Source organism: Mauremys reevesii, linkage group 13 (genome assembly GCF_016161935.1).
Source record: "Mauremys reevesii isolate NIE-2019 linkage group 13, ASM1616193v1, whole genome shotgun sequence".
Classification (NCBI taxonomy): domain Eukaryota; kingdom Metazoa; phylum Chordata; order Testudines; family Geoemydidae; genus Mauremys; species Mauremys reevesii.
This window is the reverse complement of record NC_052635.1, coordinates 37,561,359-37,583,276: the sequence shown is the minus strand read 5'-3', so window position 1 is coordinate 37,583,276 and position 21,918 is coordinate 37,561,359. Positions and strand designations below refer to the sequence as shown.

Sequence of the window (21,918 nt, the reverse complement as noted above, 5' to 3'; positions counted from 1 at the left end):
TGCTTCTTATGCAGGTGGACTGCAAGCAGCTGCAGTTCTATATATGCAGATAGTGGCCTGTGCTCATAACACTGGTAATATAGTATAGGGCAGTTCCTCAGGTGGTGCAAACTGGTGCAGCTCCATTGATTTCAATAGAGGATTTGTCCCTGTAGCCTCCTCTTCTCACACTCAAACATCTGGACACTGATTTTTCTAATTACAGATGCATGGATCTCCTTCTTAGCCCCTAGAGCTCTTAATCCCATTTGGTTATTTGAATTTAACTTCCCATTTGGTCTCTGGATAGGACAAATTTCTTCTATGTGTTTGTTTTAGGGTGACCAGATAGCAAGTGTAAAATATCGAGACGGGGTTGAGGGTAATAGGTGCCTATATAAGAAGAAGCCCCCAAAATCAGGACTATCCCTATAAAAATCAGGATATCTGGTCACCCTAATTTGTTTTGAACAAGTAGTATTATGAATTTATCCTCTTCGTTAGTGATTAGTGAACAGTTTGTAAAATAATGCTGATTTCTGCAAATATCCTTATTTATATGTATTCAATATGGATATTAGTATTTATATGTATATTTGGTATTCATAATTTGTGTTCTGTGCTGGATCACCTAAATTAGGTAAGATAGTTGGTGCTTTTGGACTGGATGGCAAACTTTTTAAACAGGGGCCTAATGAATAATGAAATTTCAGAATAAAAATGTTGGATAAATAAATAAATTCTGAAATTTATGAAAATTTTGAGCCCTGTAAACATTTTCATGGATAGTTAGTATCCCCATACCTGCAGATTATGACGACTGATTCACATGTAACAGCAAACTGAACTCAAAAGCATTTTTATTCATAACAATATTAACCATTTTTTAAAAACTGTTCCACCAGATCTAATTGCCATTAAAAGAAACTTCACATCACCTCTCACATTTGTCCTTCTGAAAGATGCTAAAATATGAGGTAGAGGATCTCACTGGAAAACAAAATTTGGTCATTTTTTTAAAAATTATATTTAAGCACCATCATCATTTTTCCACCTCTGTTTGAAGTTGTGGGTGTGTTTGGCTTGTTTTCTATTCAATACTTGAATAGAATGGTTTGAAAAAAATGTTAACATTTGAAATTAGATGCACATTTTTTTTGAAAAACATTACAATTTTTAACCAGCTCTATTAAACACTTTTGCTTTAGGAGCCAGTTGCAATTTTTCAAAATTTTGAAATAAAGAAGGTTGACAAAGCCTTCATAAGATTTTTCCCCATTGTTCAATCAACCATAGAGCTGGGTGAAAATGTTTCACTTTTTGACATTTTAAAATTCTGAATTTTTAAAGTAAAATGAAAATGTGAACACTCGTGAACAGAAGGTGAGTTTTAAAAATATTGGAATATAGCATTTATCTTGATCAGATCACTGTAGTAAGATGCTTTATGATACATTTGTTAACAGAATAAACAAATTACAAAGAAATAAGCATTTTACATTAGAAGTGGTAGTGCAACATTCATCCCAACGTGAAACCCTAGTGGTCGAGTTAAGATTGTTCTGATACAGATGGATTACTTGGAGAATAAAGAGAGAGCATATAAAAACAGGTTACTAGAACCATGACTTTGGCAGCACGCAAAAACCATTTACAGTGCCATCAGAAAAAACAGAGAAAAGAAAAATACAAGGTTGGTCTGGGTCAAAGAACTATGTAATAGGACTCTGAGTGGTGGAATTCACTGCTGAGTTTAAATACACCAGGGTACCTAAGCATATGGGTAAGAAAATTAGATTTTTTCTTAGTCTATTTAAGTCTATTGCCAGCATTTTACATAACAAGACAATGGATCTGGGAACGATCTCCCTCATTGGTTTTTGTTGTGAGGGATGGGCAAATTAGTTGTTACAGCAAGAAGCCATCCACAATTTTTCTTCTAACTGGAAGTGAACCCAAGAGGTTTTGAGATCTGAAAAATTTTGGTTAGATTTAATTAAAACACAACCACCCACGCTCAGATGACTTTACCGGTTTCCTCCAGGTCATTTCATTCTTCGTGCCACATTGTACCTGCAGGGTCGCCTGTGGCAACTCATATGAGCTGAGACTGCATCTTTGCTCTAAAACTCACAACCAGCAACCAGGCTGTCAGTCACATCCATTTTACCTGCCTCCGGCAAGAAAGCCAGGGGAGCGTTCTTTTGAAAACATCAGACAGTACCTTTTAATTAACTGCAGCAGTCACTTTTGGTTTTCTTAAACAAATTAGGTAGGGGAAGGATAGATGATACTGTATTGTTTTCCCTTCAGCGAAGGGAGGGTAACTAGCAAGCCTGCCAGGTAGAAAAGACTGGAGGGCCCTAGGTGAGCAGCTGAAATAGTCACACATTTGCTTTAGGATATAAATCAGCAGGGGGTTAAAAATCAGAAAAGCAAACTCTGAATAAGAATTTTTTGAAGTGTGGTACAGGCAGCAGTGACCTCACCAAGCAGTAGGTCACTGGCCACCAGCTAGGGCTCAATTTGGGGAAAGACATGGCCAGATTGTTTAGCTTGTGGAGTCTCAGCAACAAACAATTTGGAAGATCGCTCTGCCAGAATGTGAGAAGGTAGTTGAACACATCCAGCATCCTTCAGGAATACAACTGGCAGCAAAGGGTGCAGAGAGCGTTATATGACTTCAGTATCTGCTGGTTAACCAGAGAATGGTCCTTTTTTCCCCCCAAACATTTTTTCCCTGTTATCAGAGTACCTAGGCGCTCCAGTCATGGACCCCCTTGTGCTAGGCACTGTACAAACACAATAAAGTAGATGGAAAACTGCTAGGAAGGGACTTATGGCTGAGTTGCTTTGGGCTGTGCCTAACTACTGACTGCTACATAGTCTTTTCAGTTTCAAAATTGTAGGGAAAGCAGCCAGAAACTGACTTGCTTTCTGTTCAATACTTGCTTAGATACCACAGTGATAGGTGCCTTTAAACAGCTAAAATAGAGTTTACATAGTTCAGAAGGAAAATGCATAGTCTGGGCCCCAGTTCTCTGCCGCTGTCATCTGGAAATCTCCCCCCTGGGATTATTTTCCTGAAAATACAGAAAAAGTGTATAAACTGGTGACATGAAACACTTCAAAGTAAAGCAAACAAATATGGGACTCATTGGGGAATTAGAAACATCATGATACTATAATACTAGCAGTTAATTTTTCAGTGCCTCAGGCTTCTTGGCAGAGCGTCACAGTAAAATCGTCTAGGCATGCAAGATCAACTCATATCTGTTTTCTTATAAAGTCCCATCCTCTCAGAGTGGAGCCCTTTTACACCTTCATGGGAATGCTGTTCCCCAGTCAATGCTGAATGGGGGAGTTGGAAGGGAACCCTACGAACCTCCCCACCCTTTCATCCAGTGTGGATTACCAGAAGCATCCTAACCGCGCTGTGCAAACTGTGAATGTGCCAAAGAACAAAAGTCCCTAAAACAAAATCTTGCAGTCTAAATGCTCAAGTCAGTATAATACCAAACAATATATGACAGAACAAGGACAGAATGGGCTCATCTAAATAAAAACGTATGTATTAGAGTGAAATTTACCCCTGTGTGCAGAGGGCTAGAACAAGGCCCATGAACTTAAATCCCACTCTAGGGCTCTGTGTAGGGGCTCGTTTCACCCTTATATTTTATAGGGTCAATTTTGTACTCTGGGGGAAATCCTGGCCCCATTGAAGTCAATGGGAAACTGATTTCCCTTACTGGGCCAGGATTGCACCTTATATGCTTCACAGTAATGAAATTGACAGTAGCTTGAATGCTTCTTGGAACAGGTGAGTCTTGCTGTCAGAATTGTTTCAGATGTTTACTTACATTTAACTATGGTGCCTGCTTCCTGAATATAAACAGCAAGCAACATTATCCTATCAATTAGCTTTTGTTTCCAATTGGTTTCCCAACCAGGAAAACAAGTGTGACTTCAGTCTTTGTGGAAACCATTAATATAGGGAAGAGTATGGGAGACAAATTGTATCAGTGGAGGTGTCAGTCAGTGGAGAAAAGTAAAACCTTTTGAGGGAAAATTGCTCTAAGTTTAAACACAATAATAAAGGCTACAGTTGAAGCTCACTCTGCTCTGATTTCATGGCCAGCCATCGGACATTTATTGACTATACCAAGAACTATTTTTTTTATACAAACTTTCCTCCAAAAGGCTATTGAAACCATTTGTATGACTTTAGTCAGCTGGCGGAAAAGCAGTTTTTGAACAGCTATTTAAAACAAACAAAAACAAACAAACAAAGATTGGCTCATTGGAAGGGGTTTGCATTCCCTGAGGAAAAACAAGTCTTGCATCCATTTCAGTGACAGCAATTTTTCTGTAGGATCCCAAGATTATCAGCTTTTGTGATCACACAAGGCCCATCGCATCTTTGCGCGAAACCCATAGCTCGCAAAGCTACATATTTCAAACGCTTAGATGGAACTTGGGAATAAAACTTGGCCCATTCAGATAGAACAAATACAGCGACTGTTGCAGTGCCTGTGTTGTTAAATAAAGTGTTTGCAAGGGTATGATCTTAAGAAACCCTGAGACCTGTCACCTCCCATTAACTTCAGGGAGAGTTGAGGGCACTTATCATATTGCAGGCAGTGCTCAGCACCTGACAGGATTAGACCCTAAACCCTAGTAAAATATTAAAACTGAACAATTCTTGAACCCGATTTCCAAAAGGGCTCAGCACCCACAAATGGCTCCAGGTTTTCTAAATTGTTCAGCGTTGTTCTCAATGGGAACTGTCGGGTGCTTTGAAAAATCTGGCCCTAAATTACCCCTTGCACCATTTAAACCCCTGGGATTTGTTTGGGGGTGTTTGCTCTTGTGAACAAGGTTGGCATCCCAAAATCCAAGCTATTTCCTCACCTGAGCTGTATTCCAAAAAATCAAATCAAAATTTAAAATGTGAATTGTACTCATAGTTAGACCACATAACCACGTCCTCATCAATGTTACCTTTATGCTCTTTCCCCAAGTCCCTCTAACATTTGTTACATCCACTTATTATCTCTTGTCTTTATTTAGATTGCAAACACCTTTGGTGCAAGAACTGTCTCTTAGTATCTGTTTATACAGCATCTAGCACAACAGGCTAGAATCTGATCAAGGCTTTTGGGCATCATAGTGTAATAGAAACAAACAATAGGATATGGATTTATTTCATAGCTATTGCCACAAGCAGTCATTGTCTAGGTATTATCTTTTATTAAGCCAACTTCTGCTGGTGAGAGAGACAAGCCAACAGAAGCTGGTCCAATAAAAGATACTACCTCACCTACCTTGACTCTCTAATACCTGGGACCGACACAGCTACACTACACACATGTAATTACATGTCATCATTTCGGACATAGACACACAGCTATTTATAGACCTTGCTACAAAGGGGCCCAGTGCTGTGGAACAATGAGCATCTTTATCTCCCATTTATTTCAGGGCCATGTGCAGTCAGCATCTCTAAAGAACCAGAGGAGGTACATTTAAAAATGCATAAGAAGGAGTTGCATGCCCAGCTCCCACAGACTTTCAGTGGGAATCAGGTGCCTAGCTGCCCTTTGTGCCTTTGAAGATCTCCTCCAGACCACCTAGTTTCAGGTTGGTTTCAAAGTATTGTTTGGGTGTGAGTGCATGTGTACACACACACACACACACTCCTGATGCTACTGTAATTTCCTAAAGGTTACAGACACTGACCTAGTTGCTCTGCATTACATAGTGTACATTAAATATCTACCTACATAGCAAATATTTATAGCCACTTTTTATTTTACCCTGACTACAGACAAACCTCTTCATCTCAAGACTGTTTGTTGTTTTAAACTAGAAAAGATTCTAACTGGTTTGATTTTTCTTTAGAGACAGCTGGGCCAGATCCTGTGGAAGCCGATATCTCAGCTATTCAAGTCAATGGATCTATGCCAATTGACCCCAGCTGAGGATCTGGCCCACTAATACTTTATTTCTACCATGAACATAGAGCGCCAGAGAAGCATTTTAACACAGGTTGTCCTGGGTGCTTAAGAACATTTCAAATCTATGCAACACACCCTAGACAGAGAACGGAGCTCAACAACAAGCTTATTTTCCTTTCTCCAAAACGTACAGAATCCTTAAGCTACACAGCTTGTAAAAAGCTGTTTGTTTTGTACTGACCTTCTCCTTTTATGTAATGTGATAGGCATGCTTCAGTGAATACTGAATGCAGCTAAACATATGTCGTCAGCTTGTGCCTTGCTGACCCTTCTATTAAAATGGATTTTGGTAGCATATGTGGAATAGGCTTGCCACAGATACTCAAGGGAAATGAAGGAATACAAGGTAATTAGCAGAGCAATCCCCAGACCTCTCTGCTAAGCCGCAGTGGGAAGTACAAAGACTTATCTCATGGGCATGGAAACAATTAAGGTCAACAAGTAATCGTGGAAAAGGAAACTTTAAAAAAGAACATAATAAATGACCTAGTAAACACCCCTTACCACCCCCTCCTGACATAGTAGGCATTTCATCTGGGGTTCACTTGTACAATCTAGCTGGGTTTCCCCCGCTCAGATAATGACTTCCCTTTGCAATTTCCTGGAGGAAGTTGTAGAAGTGATCTTTTAGTGATAAAATAAGCCATAGTGATTCTTAATTTTCAAGCCAAGGAATTCTCCTGATCTCCTAATTAAGGAACGAACAACAGCAGCGTTCGTTAGAAAGCATCAACCAACAAGTGGCTTTGCAGAAGAATGAAGTTAGTTTGGGAGAAGGAAGCATCTTGGGAGAAGGAAGGATCATTTGGCCAGATTTCTCATATATTATAGACTGAGTCATTCCTAAAAGGTAAGCATACTAAGGCACATTTTATTTTGGAAAAAAAAAAAAAGCTTTTTACAGAAGTTTTTTTTATTTTAAATGTTTATAGGTAATTAGAATCAGAGAGAGGAGAAATTGGAACATAATGCTTTTAAAACTCTGAGGCAGTAACTAAAGAACAGAATATTAGCAGTTATTAGTCTATGCTGCTGTTCCACTTTCTCACTACCATTCTTTTTTCCGGTAGGCCAGGAAAGTAAGAGTTTTGATGATGCCATTTAATAGTAAACTCTAGGGGTTTTTTGTGCTTTTTTTGCATTTTACTCATACATCATATACGGTATTTAATATCCTCTCCACGAGCACTTGATAGAAGGTGGACCAAGAACAGAAAGGCAGAGTGACTGCTGCTAATTTTCAATTCCAGACCTGTACCTATAACAGAACAGACATATGCAGCATCACATCCACCTAAAGATCTGGTCCACCAGCAAATCAGTAAAACTACTGCTGGAGTCGGAAGCATTTTACCCCTCATGCAAACACACTGGCAAATGTAGAACACAGGTGCATGTGAGTTGCAATGGCAGCCTTTGACCCATTCATATTGTAGATTGCCACATATACCAGAGATTTGGGTGGGGTGTATTCAAATTCATGTATGAACATCACACTGGATCCTATGGCTATAACTGGATGAACAAAACCTTTGCATCTTCTCCCCATGTTTACAAGCTGGTCCTGCCAAACCCTCAGTTTGGAAAAGCCCAGAATTTCAGCATGGTTTGAATCCAGATCCACATTTTGCAGCTAGGGAACCGCCTCTAATAAGACTCTCTGAGGTTGCCCCTATGTGGCTTCAGGTCACCTTGATCTTTCCATGCTTCCTTCTCTCCTTCCATCCTTTTTATAACTAATAGAAACTCTTATGGCAACAGTTCAATCTGTAGGCCACCTTAAGTGAGGCTTGCAGTTTTGCTACACTAGGCGAAATTGACCTTGCACTGCAGAACAATCAAACTCACTTTACTAACAATCCCCACCTCATCTGAAACCAAAGGCCGCATTGAAGAAAAAGGTAGGAAACGGTCTTTGTTCAAGGTATCTTGTGCTTCTTTGTTTCACTCTGCTTACCCCATCATAATCGCCATCCTAAAAACTTGTCCATGCAATGTCACAAATATAGCTGAAGTCCTTGTCACTTGTTTCTACTGCAGGGTACTCGCAAGATGCTTTTAGAGACAGTACTGAAGCAGTACATAACTGGAGGCTAAATGTAGCATACAGTGAATGTAACACACTGTGACATCTGTCACAGCTCTTCTTGGATAAACCTATAATGATTGCTCTGACCAGAGAAGAAGACATCTGAAGTTAGCAACTGAATAATGCTAATGATACTTCATATACAGCGGAGTTCAAAAATAATGATGCATTTCTCCTGAGAATGATGTTGGAGAGATGAGGGGGGGTCAGGCTGGGAGAAATTTACTTCCATAATTTTTTCTAACTATAAACATCTTTAAGTGCTGCAGGGGTGCTTTCTTTTGATGTATCCCAAACTGCATAACGTACCATAATATCCTGCAGAGAGAGATGTCACTATAGATTGTATGTTTGCATCTATATATTTTTGGCATCGGTCTGTATACAGTATTGACCAAGGGGACCAATACATCTTGAGCCCATTATTTCCTTCCTGCTTGCTTTTTCTTTACAGCTTCCTATAAAACTAAACTAATAAATTCATACAGAAAACGTCCCAGTAACCCCAAATCAACATGCAGTATTTATTAATTACAGAGCAGTTCCATGTCCATAATGATACATGGGTATCATCTGGTAGCAGCCGATTAATCTAGCCATTACTAATAGTAATAACTATTGTTGACTGTCTTCTGTAAGCTCTTTGGAGCAAGGAACATTTCTCAGCTGGGATCTCTGGATGCTATCATAATTCAAGTAACAACAGAGTAAGAAAACAAACAAACAAACAAACAAACAAACAATCTCATTGTGCTAGGTGTGTACAGATACAAAGAAAGAAACAGCTCCTGCCCTGAAACACTCATAATTAGCGCTAGGAAAAGATTTTTGACCAAAACTTCTCCCCAAAAATGCAGATTTGCATCAACTAAAACATTTCATAAGTTCCTGTAGGATTTGCCAACTTGTTTCAGTTGAAAACAATTTTTAAAAATTCCAGAAAATTTTACATCTGACATTTTCATACCAAAATGTTTTTGATTCAAAACAATGTTTCATTTAGAATTTTACTTCAATTTTATTAAACAAGAAACCTCAAAAACCAAACAAAAACACATTCCATTTTGGTCCAACAAAATGTTTCATTTGACCCAAAGCTAATTCTCACCCTCTTCCCCCGCATTTTACACTTCTGCCAGTGAATCGAAAAAAATCAGTATTTGCTCAGCTCTACTGAAAATCTAAAGAGGGGAGACAAAGGAAATATTATCTCTGTTTTACAGAACTGAGGCACCAGAGGATTACGTAGCTTGTGCAGGGTCACACAAAAAGTCTCAGTCCAGTCTTAACACAAGCCCGTCCTTACAAGGCACTGCACATGCTTACAGCAATATTACTAAAAATCACATCTAATAGATCATACATGTGTCTCTGTATCTGTTGAGAGAGCAAATATTTGTGCCATAAATTAATATTTAAAATAGGATGTAGATAAGAGGGCTTTTTGGATTTCGAGTAACTATTCCCCATTAGCTATACAAGAACCTCAAAACCGGCCGATGACTGACAATTGTTATACAGGGCAGTGGCCCCTGCGTCAACTTATTCACAACACCTGTCATCACTTCTTGTCAGCAATCTTGCTCTAGTTATGATTTAATTTATGCCTTGTGTGTCATAAGCCAGCACTTAGTTTTTTTTGCAAAGCACTCAAATGAACTCTTTTGTTGATCAGCCTCATTTCTTTGACAGATGCTGAAATAAGACAATGTAGTGAGCAGCTCTTACCATTGTGACTGTTCCTGGCAAATAAGTACCGTACCAGAGCTACTGCTGGCAGCTTTTGAGTCCAAGACTCCATATAGAATGGAAAAAAAAATACAAATTCCCTCCAGTAACTAAGGGAAAATCCAACAGCACACATAGTCCAAGCTAACGTTAAGCTAGTGACAAAGAATTTGTGACTGTATTAGATATTTTGAACGGTTGTTGGGTGTTCCCGGGATTACTTTAATTTAGCTGTATTATGAACGTGAGCTTTACTACCATGCTTTGGGCAAGATTCTTGTAGCAAATCAGCTTCCTGTGGTGACAAGCACTCACTAATCCACACTCAGTCCACACTCTGAAATGTAGGTACATAACTCATCTCTGATCATCATCAGCAAGACAAAAAATTTACAGCTACAATAAGAAAAGGGCATTTAAAAATTAAAACAGGGCTTAATAGTAAAAAGTTGTTTAGATGGAAATAATTAATAGCAAAGTCTAGCTGAGCACAACTTTACATCTTCCACTCACAGTGTATTTTTCAGATAATTGCACAGAGGCTGAGAAGAGATCAAACTTTTCTAGAGCTGGTCCAAATTTTAAGATTTCAATGGGAAAAAAAATAAAATAAAAAAGGACTTCTCCCTCCCCCGCAAGAAAACTTCTCTTTAAGAAGACATCCCAACTTGTCTCCTTAAACAAATGGCCATACATAAGGGCCATGGATTTAAAAGGTGCTTCATAATTATTACAGTATTGCCTAGAGACCCCAATGAAGAGTGGGGTTCCATAGTCCTAGGGGTTCTACATATACACAGTAGAAGATGGTCGTGACCCCAAAGAACTGAAGAACTAAACAAACAAGAATGACAAAAAGTTTTACAGATGGGAAACTGAAGCACAGAGATTACGGCCCTGACTCAGCAGGGTCCCCCTTGCAGGGTCTTAGAGCCCCAACATCTACACTGCAGTTTTATAGCCCCACAGTCTGAGCCCCAGTCAGCTGATACAAGCCAGGCGAGGATGTTTTGTTGCAGTCGTAGACAAACTGAGGGTACAGCACAATTCCCTACTGTACTTCCAAATGGTATGTACGGAGGGGTATTGGTACACCAGTGTCAGGAATGTACATGTAATGTCTGTTTGGGAGGCTCAAGGGGTGAAAACAGGCATCCTTCAATTAGTCGACCAAGCCTTTAAAACCAAGTGATTCAGAAGACTGTATGCTCTTTGGGGCAAGGATCTCCTCTTGGTTCTGTGTTTCATCACATAAAACAATGGGGTCCTGGGCCATAACTGGGACTTTTAAGCACAAACACAATGAAAAATAAATAATAAAGACAGACCTGGATGTGAAGAAGGAGAAAGACGTAACAAATACTGTTACATCTTAGCATTTTCAGATTCACTCTCCGATTGATTTATTTCGGTTTTTAACTTTGGTCTCAGTCTTAGAATAATCATCATTTGGCAAAAAACCTTATGTCTAGTTTTTGGCAGCCACTCAAGATACCCCAGTCATAGCTGTATAGGTGTCATGGAATGCTCTCTGAATAATGCCCGTGCCACGGATATCATCATCAGAAGCCAACAAATCTCTGCATAAAACAGACCCTTTAAAAAAATTTTATCTTTGTCTCAGCGTGACATTTCCACAATCCATAAATAAATATAGTATCAAGACCTGCCATTGCTATTACAGACACTACTGATCCCTCAACACAAGTAAGGGACAAAAATGTTTGCAGGTTTGGGTCCTGTGGCAACGTTTATTTCCTGAACATTTTATAACTTGACATATTAATTAAAAGGTATTTAGAGAACGCGGCTCTAAATTTTAAATAGCAGCATTTGTATTATTTGTCTCAGAGTAACACATTATTGCCTTTATGCTTATATATGTGTTTCCTGCATGGTACATAATATTTCAGATGGCTTCATTCCGAAAATATATAGTGGCTAAATGTGTACATTTTCAAAAGTTCATAAGAACATAGTTCATTTCATTTTATGCGGGTCATTTAGTGGAGCTTGTATAATGGCCTCCCTCTTGGGCCATCAGGTGCTAAAAACAAAAGCTGCTTCTGCTTGAGCTAAACATGTGAATTCTGCAGCTGTTGTAGACAACTTCTTCTGTGGACCAGCCGTTAGAGAGGGACAAGATCTGTACTTTTAGCACGGATGACACATGCAATAAAGTCAGTGTAAACAAGTTATGCCAGGTTTTGCTGGGAGAATTTAACTGTTATAGATAGCACTTTCAACACAGCTCATATATTTTACTCAAACTACAGTGATGAGAGCCATCAAAGTACCTAGTTAGACAAATATATGTAAAGGAAAACGGACACAAAAATTATATAATTTTGTATTAAAAATACCCACTTTAGTAAACCATGTGTTCTAATAAAAAAATATCACTTACTGATCTCCAAGGGTCAAATTCAGAGGAGCTAAAATGAAGAGAAAACACATGCAATTCACACATACATTGTAGCACTTTATGTATAACAACGTATTAAACCTCATCAGCACTCCAGATGGGCAGACATCATCATCACCAATCCAGGGATGGGAAAGCTGAGGTGCACAGAATTAAGTGACTTATCCAAGGCTTCATAAGTCAGTATCAAAGCCATAAAACAGGAGTTCCTGGTTCTTCGCCTCATGGCTGAACAATACACCATGTTGCCTTTCCACTACTTATGCATCCCTTGAAATCACTTAGGAGCCTAAGTCTGATTTCAAAAGTGTCTACATGATTTAGCAGCACAAGATCAATGGGACTTGCATTCCTAAATCACTTGGGTACTTCTGAAATCCCCACCTGTATCTTTATATCTGTTTAGCACCATGCTCATTAATGGCACGATAAGCCTAATGCAACACCCACTGAATTTAGCAGAATAGCTGACTTATAGCTGCCAAAATGTTAAACCAATAGAAGCTGCTGTGATGTATAGACAGCACCATACCCATATGTAAGGTGCCACAAGGATATTGCAGCAACTAGCAATCACGATTCCCTGATTCTGTGATATTATTTGGGGAAGTATCATTTTTAGACAAGATCTGTTCAAGACTGGCACCATCCAAGAAGGCAGCACCCACCAGTCTGAAGGTAAATTGGGCAGGTACGTACAGACATAATCCCTCAGTCACCCTCTGATCCAGGGTTTTGGAGCGGAGCCGGAGCGCGGAGCAGCAGCTTTTTGCCTGGAGCTAGAGCAGAGCCGGAACACAGCTCCAAAGCCCTGCTCTGGTCTCCATACATTGGAATTGCTTATTGATACCCGCAGTAGAAATGAGCCCAGATCTCACCACTGGTTCTAAATCTCCTTTAATTTAGTAGTTTGGTCCCCTCTCGATTTCAATGTACCACGGCCTCCAAAGCCCCAATCCTTCAAACACTTATGCACATGCTTAACTTTAAGGATATCAACAGATCCATAAAATCAATGGGATCGCTCAGGACCTAAATGTTAAGCACTCACATAAGTGCTGGCAAGATCAGGACCCAAGACAGAACAAATGATGATTTCGTAATATTTTAACAGTAGCAAGAGGTAATGATACAACAGTAAGAATTAATCTACATCATACAAAATACGTGTCGAGAAGAGGTACTGCTCCAACTGTCGTAAGGCAGGCAAAACGCCCATCAGCCAAGAAACGCTCAAGAACTGAAGGATCAGCCCCATTACTGGGATGATGCATCTTCTGTATATATGTAAAGCCATTTTGTTCATGTCCGTTAATATTTTCCCATGGACGTTAGCATTAAACCCCTTCCAGCATTTCCACACATAAGGTCTGTGTTTTATTTAGGAATGATTCTTTATAAAACTTGCCTCAGTTTTATAAACACAAGCAAAGGCTTAGATTTCTGTAACAACTAGTGATTAAATAAGATGCCTTTAAAATCTGGGCATGTCTTCAAAAGGAGAGACAAACAACACTGTTGTGTGTTTTTATTCTACCCCCCTTCCCCCAAATTGCTCTATTTATGTTATTCGTTTCAGTGAGCCAGTTGGGAAAAAGCAAAGTGGGAACTACTAGCAAGTCTGGGATCATCAAAATCTTATGCAAGGAGTAAATTAGATGTCACTTCTAAAATGCACCATAAACATTAACAAAAATAAAAATATACATAAATACATGCAATTGGAATCACTATTTGCAGAACATAAACAATAATAAAAACTATATATACAGTGACCACATTTATCCCTTTTCCTGAACTACTTCCTTGTAGGGGGAAAGGTCAGACTAATCAGACAAATTAACTACAGCTGTCGAACTCTTTAAAAACTCTTTAAAAAGAAAATGCTTAAAATAATTGCACTGCTTTTTCTAAACTGCATTACTGCCATAGTTTCCCTAAGGGGAACTATCAGCATGCACATGAATGCAGCAGAGCAAAAATCAATCAATGAGAAAGCATTCACTAAATTAATCCAAATGCACACAGATTTTTATGTATGTGTCTGCATGAGTACAGTATACTTGTGACTACTGATTTTGGCCAGTAAATAATCATTTGTAGGTGAGCCATTTCCTCCTTTCTTCAAGTTGCAATAAAAGCAAGAAGCTGCTTTCTTGTGTGCAAATAAATCAGAGTTTCTAAGCAAAAAATCCATTTCCATCACCATCCACTCGGACAACAAAATTGTGATGGTTTCATTTTACCACACTGAATGGCAATGCAAGTTTTTGCCTGTTTGGAAATGTAAGATTGAAGCAGCTTATTGGTTTAATTTGAGCAAGCAGATGCTGCCAACAACTTTTGCTGTCAAGCCAAAAATAATTTATTTTACACATTTATTAAGTCATCTAGTTAATTACAATCACTTTGTAAATACTGTGATGGAATGAAGACACCATTAGGACACTGCTGATACAAGACACAATAGACCAAATCTTCAACTGGTGTAACTCAGCGTAGCTCCATTGACATCTGGGCAGCTTTGTTGGTCTGCATCAGTTGAGGAACTGGCCCATCTGCAATCCAGTGCTATGGGATTTTATCAGAATGCCTCCAGTTGTTGTGGCAACATTTTAATTAAAACTACTACTAAGCTCTAATAGCATTGTTTTCATCTATAGCTCTCAACATGCCCTACAGACGGAGTCATACCAAAATCCTCATTTTACAAATGAGGAAACTGAGTCACAGCATGGCGAAAACATTATATCCCCCATTTCAAATGTCCACCAGGTATGTTTTCTCCAGCCTCAGAAGTGCCATCCTTTTTTCCAGATTGGTGTTGTCATTCAAAGTAGCTAAAACTGTGCTTGGTGATGTGTTTTCTGGCTAATTATTTTTGAGAGAAAGGGGAACTAAATCACCGGGAATTGAAGTATGTTCATTATCTGAACATAAGCGTAAAACCAGAGGCTTCACAGTCTGCCAACATTTATTACACTTGTGTAACCTCCCGCTAGCTTTTCATCTTAAAAATACCATAAAATTTAGAATGTGGTTAAGCTTCTCTTATTGACCATTATTTTTAAAATAAAAGCAACCAAGATATGGAACTTTGAGACACATCCTGATTTTATCAAGTAAATAAAATATTTCTAACATGTCCTATAACCTCCTGTGGTCACATTAGCTTCAGTGAGATCAGAATCTGGTCCTTTTACATTCTAATAGTGGAGATATTTTGGGCCAAATTATGCTCTCAAATGCACTGATGCAAAGGAGGTTACTCCAGATTCTCAATGGGGCACAAACACTGGTGGAACAGGCTCTCAGTTTTCTGAAGCCTGGTATATACACATAAAGTTGTACTAGGTTAAGTAAAGGTATATTTTAAACAGATTTAGTTAAACCAGTGTAAGTTTATATGTAGATGCTCTTAAATTGATTTTAACCCAGTTTATATTGGTTTAGCTTGCATTGGTAAACAGATTCATCAGTTTAAAAGTGGTTATATTAGTGTAAGTGCATCCACAAAGGGGTTTCCACTGGTTTACTTTAAATTAAATTTTTAAGGAACGTAATTTAAACCAGATCCCCTGTGTGTAGGCAAGTCCTAAGACTTGTCAGATTTACTTAGGGTATTCTTTGTTTCTTTTTGTAACTTAACATTAAAATTTTAAAGTCAAATTCAATAAATACCAGGAAATAAACACAAAAATAACTAAAGCCAGGATATTCTGACTCAGAATGAAGATGAAAATTCTATCCTGTACCTGCCCTGGTCTCCAAAGTCCCTGTTCAGAGATGTCTGTAATATTCAGGCACAAGCGGAGTTTGTGTCTCAGGGGCATGGCTCCTGAATCATATGTTTAGATAGATGAGAAACTACAACTGAGGGCGGGGCTTGCCCTGCTTCTCTCAAGTGAAAAGTGTTTAATTGGTTAATCCAAGAGATGGTGCCACCTGGGATAAATTTTTTTACCTGCCAAGCATTAATTGCCTGTTTGTTAGCTGAAGCTTTTCACTTGTGAGAGTCACAAATTCCAGAGTGAAATATTATGGCTGACACTTGGCTGTTGAGGGGTTTGTCACTGATTTCAAAGGGAGCAGGATTCAATCTTGAGGCCTGGTTTACACAGTTTTTGTACCCCTATAACTATAGTTAGGGGCTTATTTTTTTAAAACTAAAACAGTTATTCCAGTACAACCCATCGTGCGGATGCAGTTATGCCATTGTAAAAGTGCCTTATACCAGTAAAGCATATACCTCTTCTCATTTGGGAATAGCTATACTGGTATAAGAACCTTTATATGGGTATAACTTTGTCCACGCTGAGGGGGTTGCACTGCTTTAATTATACTGGTCTAGGGACATAACTTTGGTGTGTAGATCAGCCCTAAAGCTTAATAAAGTCTAATTACATGCATAGGCCCCAATTCAGTAAAATGTTTCAACGAGTGCTTAACTTCAATCATCTGCTTAACTTTAAGGGTTAACAAACCACCTTCAGATCTGCCTGAGTCCCGTATCAACTGCTGCTCTCATAACCCTAACCCTTCCACTCTGAAGGCAAGAGGAGGCAGACTTTATTCCCAGTAAAGGAGCTTCACAGGGCAGTAACTAAGCACCATCCTGCTCAAGTAGGAAGTGGCAATGCATAGAGGAAGGAGTATAAAGGAGACCAGGCTGTTTTGTGAGTATTTGGGTTCAGAAGAAGGTTAGAGATACAAGATCAGGTTCAGTAAGTACTCCTATGCGTACAGGTTCAGATTCCAACGCCACTTAAAGTGTCTCTGTCAGTCTGAATAGGCAAAACTTACAGTCACTTATTGTACGTCTACACGGCAATACAATACCAGTAGCTGGCCCGTGTCAGCTGACTCAGGCTTGCAGTGGCTTGGGTTGTGGGACTACAAAGTTGCAGGGTAGGTATTCAGGCTCAGGGTGGGCCTGGGTTTTGGGAACCTTCCCCCTCGTGGGTACAGAGCCTGGACTCTGGCCTGGGCTCAAATGTCTACACTGCAATTTTATAGCCCTGCGAACCTGAGTCAGCTGACACGGGCTATTTGTGGGTAAATATTTTATTGAAGTGTAGACATACCCTTAACTTCCTATTATTTTTCATTTTAAATTTGTGGGGTTTTTTGCATGTAGGGAGACAGTTAGATGAATGATCTGTTGTTTACACCAATATTAGAATGCTGCCTATTGTAAACTGGAAATTAGGTTTGCAAAGACATTTCAACAAGTGGTAAAACTCCTGACAGCTAATTGGAAATTACATTTTCAGGATTCAGAGCTTCTTACATCATCATCATCAATGACCCCATTGTCCAAAATGCAATAAGGACATGGCTTGGAAAGAGACAATGATGACATTATTTTGCTTATTTTCTATTCCAAAACAGAAGAGTCATTTTAATAGTGATATTTTGGAGGGGAAATAATGAATGTATTCTTCTAATTATTCATAAGAGTGCACTGTTGGGAACATAGTGGTTTATTTTATTTTTTTTTAATTTCATGCACTTGAGTGATCGTACATGCAATTAGTAGTTTGCTTTCGGAAAACAAACCATGTCATACAAAACCTTTTTTTGTATTATGTGTTTTTGAGATGGGCCAAACCATTATACAACTGGTTGGGTATCTCAGAGATGAAGAGGACTCATCTACTTTTGAATTGAAGCTGTTTGGGCTACTCATCTGTTCCAGATCTAACCAAACGTCTCCTTCTGTCTTGTCTAGAAACAGACTTCCTTCAGATGGTCTCCCCAAGGTTTCCTGTCACGGCTACAGCCACTTTCTGATGAATAGAGCCAACATTGTCTCTGTGGCACTGGAGTGAAAACAACCCCATTGAAAGCTACTGAGAAACTTGACCAAAAAAAGCTTTGAAGAAGGTGTCGCCACCACCGGCTCCAGTCATCTGGTTCCTGTATACACAGGGGGTGCCTAAACAGAGAGGAAAAAATAAATAGCGGGAAAACATTTTAAAAAACAGAAAAAAAAACCCACTCTCTGCTCTTGGTGACCTAATTTGACTGCTCTGACTATGCACAGAACAAAGATCACTTTGGAGCAGCAACGACATCAAAGAGCCTGGATTATTTCTGTGCATCAGGCAGGGATTTAAAAAAAAAAATAATTGTGATGCATCATTATTTGGTGTTTACTGTAGTGAATTCACAAGAGGAGCATATTTTAACACAAAGAATATGGTTTAAAAAATACACATGCTCTCTCTTTGCTGTTGCTTAGTGTGTGTGTTTGTGTGGTTTTTTTATTGTATCATAAATTGTATCAACATCAAAGTCCCATCTTGAACAACAAGCATGAGATTTCCTAGCCTCTACTTGGGGACTATATCTTGCCCTTCTAGAGTGAAGGACTTCATGACATAATAGATCTCATCCATCTCTAGCTATAGTACTACCATCTTCTGGTTCTTTAGCCTGCCTCAGAGGCCCATGCTACCATTGTGTTCAAAAGAACATCTCTTGAAGAATTTTATGGCCCAGGCTTTGCCCTTCTGGACAAAACCAATATGTCGGGCTCTGAATGTGGCTGAGCCAGACTCCACAGAGCCAGTGGCTCTCCTGGTGTCCCATAAAAACCTCAAGTATTGACCAGGGGGTGGCTGATCCTGAGCCATTATTTCCTTCCTGCTTGCTATTTCCTTACAGCTTCCTATTAAGCTAAACAAATATATTCATACAGAAAACATCCCAGTAACCCCAAATCGCCATGCAGGATTCATCAGTTATTACAGAGCAGCTCCCCGCCCATCACAGTTCCACAGAGAGACCTGCACAGGTTTGGATTGCTACAAAATCTGAATAAGCATATTACAAAACTGATATTCCCATTACGGAGGGTTTCCAGAAAAGTGATTTAAAAGTCTGTGGTGATTGCACATGATCTGCAATCTCTTCCCAATTACCCTGGATCTCTCCTCAGAAACGTTTCTCAGAAAAAGCCATGACTGAATTTAGTAAGTGGAAAAGAAATGAGTGATAGAAGGGGGACTAATGCATGTATTTATTACTGGTGACACCACACAGTGGTCCCATGCTTGATTAAATTTTACCCACAGCACGTATCAGCCAAAATCCACTTTCTACCCACCTCCACACACAGTGTCAGACAACAGGAGGCACTAATTTAGAATCTGACACTACTGCTTGATGCATTGAACATAACATTCATTGTGATTAAATACAGCAGCTAAAAATAGCTGTGCACATGGACCAGCCTTTCATTGTGTTCATGAGATGAACCACAGTATTGAAAACATGACAAATAATAAGGCCTGCAAATACTTTTGTCAGCCCATTAAGGCCAGATGAACATTCACACAAATAAAGAAAGAAAGAAAGAAAACCACCATCAGGTCAAACAGGAGGTTCCATGTTTTAAATAACACAGAGGACCTGGAACTGCAAAACCATGACAACTTAGTACATAGCTTTATTGACCAGTACATTATCCATACAGCAGAGACGTCTTCACCTCCACTCTCTGGATTTTTGTGGGTCGTTTGGTGAAATGCGGGTAACACTAGCTACAGCCATGGTGGTCTGATGCATCATTACTGAACATTTGTCAAAGTGCCTTTTGAAGAGGGGAAAAGTGCTAGGTCTTATGGACTACTCTGATAAGAACAGGAAAACTTGAAATCAGCAATTGATAATCTCAGTAAGGAATCTATTGCATCTGAAACAACATCTCCTCTAGCAGCTAAATATTAACATTGCTGATGATATGTTCCATTTTCAGTTGCAAATGTTCTGTATCCTACAACCCTGGATGCCGCAAGGGACTGACTGACACCTCTTCCCACTCATTAGAGAGTTCTGGAAATGGAAGCCATTAGATATTAGAGACTGCTATTGGCTCTAGATAATTTACCGGGCTACAAGAGAGACCGGGGCCCAGATCCAAAACCTACTGAAGTCAATTGGATCTGGATTAGGTCTCAGGCAGCATTACGAGATCAGTGTGGCAAGTCCAGCAGTAAAAGGACATCTATTTCAGCATATTGTTTGGAAGATGTTAGTCAATTTGATGCCTTCACACAATGAATGAATATATAATTTTTCAACAAAACAAAAAGGGACTTATGACAAATATTTGATAGACTAATTCTTACGTCACTTACAGAACATGCTTCACCCTTTGACTTTTGGTGTAATTTAAATGAATGAGGGAGCCAGAAAATTCTCTTGATCAAATTACTTGAAATTATTATTCTATTATTAAAAGTCAGATTTTCACAATTTTCACAATTGCTGATATGCCATTACACATGTAAAGCTACATGCAATTTTGCATGCCTTATTTGTACACAAAATGATCACAACTGCCAATAGTCAGAGCAAGTGCACATGCAAACGGCACTTTCTAATTGCACTACTGTGACTCCGTGCTCAGCCACAGTATGTGCACATGCAAATTAGGCGTGCTAACTAACATACCTTTTTTACATGCTCTGGGCCTGAATCTTCAACCCAAAAGATTAAAGCACCTAATTCCCATTGATTTTTCTTCCCCCAAACCATAACAGTGAGAAATCAGAGAACAGATTCCAGGTCCACAGCATGCCACAATGTCTGATAATATTATTCACCACATCCATGATTTGCTATCATTCTGTAGTCAAACTGATTTCCTCAGCATGGGCCCAATTCTCCAGTGTCTCACTCCCGGTGTAGTTGTTCCCTCCTGAGCAAAGGCAGTGCAACTTGGAACTTCCAAAGCATGTCTTTTCTATCAAGCGGATATCTGACTACTAGGACTACATCGATAATTAAAATGCTACAGCTGCACCACTCAAGTGCTGCAATGTAGACACTTAGGCCTGGTCTACACTGGGGAGGAAGGGGGGGAATGGATTGATCTAAGTTACACAACTTCAGCTATGTGAATAACGTAGCTGAAGTCAACGTACTTAGATCTACTTAATGCGGTGTCTTCACAGTGGTAAGTCAACAGGTGATTCTCCCCTGTCGACTCCGCTTCCGCTTCTCACTCTGGTGGAGAACCGGAGTCGCTCAGCGGTCGATTTGAGGTGATAAATCGACCTCCACTGGATTGATCGCTGCCCGTTGATCCAGCGGGTAATGTAGACAAGCCCTTAGTACAGTGATGGGAGTTCTCCCATCGCTGTAGTAAATCCACCTCCACGAGAGGTGGTAGCAAGGTTGATGGAAGAATTCTTCCGTCAACCTAGCAACATCTACACAGGACTTACGTTGGCTTAGCTGCATAAATCAGGGGGTGTGAATTTCTCACACCTCTGAGCCACATAGCTGGGTCAATCTAATTTTGTAGTATACAGGAGCCCTAGGGATTGGCAGAGAACAGCAACACAGACCCCTGAATAGCCATCAGATGTTAATAATTTTCGACCATAGCCAGTCAAGGATAGTTCTGAACCGAGAGATGAAGAACTCAATGCCTTACGTAGAGCTGCTTGAATAATGTTTGACTAATTTTACCATTTGTTTTCAAATTTATTCAAATTCACACTTTGTTAGAACATTCAACCAGCTCCATATCATAGCTGATTGAACATCATCTGTCAAGTAAACTATTCAGAAAATAAATAATTAAATTAATATTAGTGTTATCTGATATTTAGTATTTTGTATTTGACCAGCTCTGATCCTACCAAGCCCCAGAGCCATTCTGGGCC

The 21,918-nt window shown here is 39.4% G+C and overlaps 2 long non-coding RNA genes across 2 annotated transcripts; one reads left to right on the top strand and one right to left on the bottom strand.

Moving 5' to 3' along the window:
- Positions 1-886: 886 nt before the first annotated feature.
- LOC120379776 lies at positions 887-16,150 on the bottom strand. The gene is made up of 3 exons (XR_005587588.1): positions 15,994-16,150; positions 12,221-12,248; positions 887-3,062 (listed from the first exon to the last, which is right to left on the bottom strand). It is a non-coding gene; the product is annotated as an uncharacterized LOC120379776 (long non-coding RNA).
- Positions 16,151-16,711: 561 nt separating this feature from the next.
- Positions 16,712-18,751, top strand: LOC120379774. The gene is made up of 2 exons (XR_005587587.1): positions 16,712-16,914; positions 17,970-18,751. It is a non-coding gene; the product is annotated as an uncharacterized LOC120379774 (long non-coding RNA).
- The last annotated feature ends 3,167 nt before the right edge of the window (positions 18,752-21,918 follow it).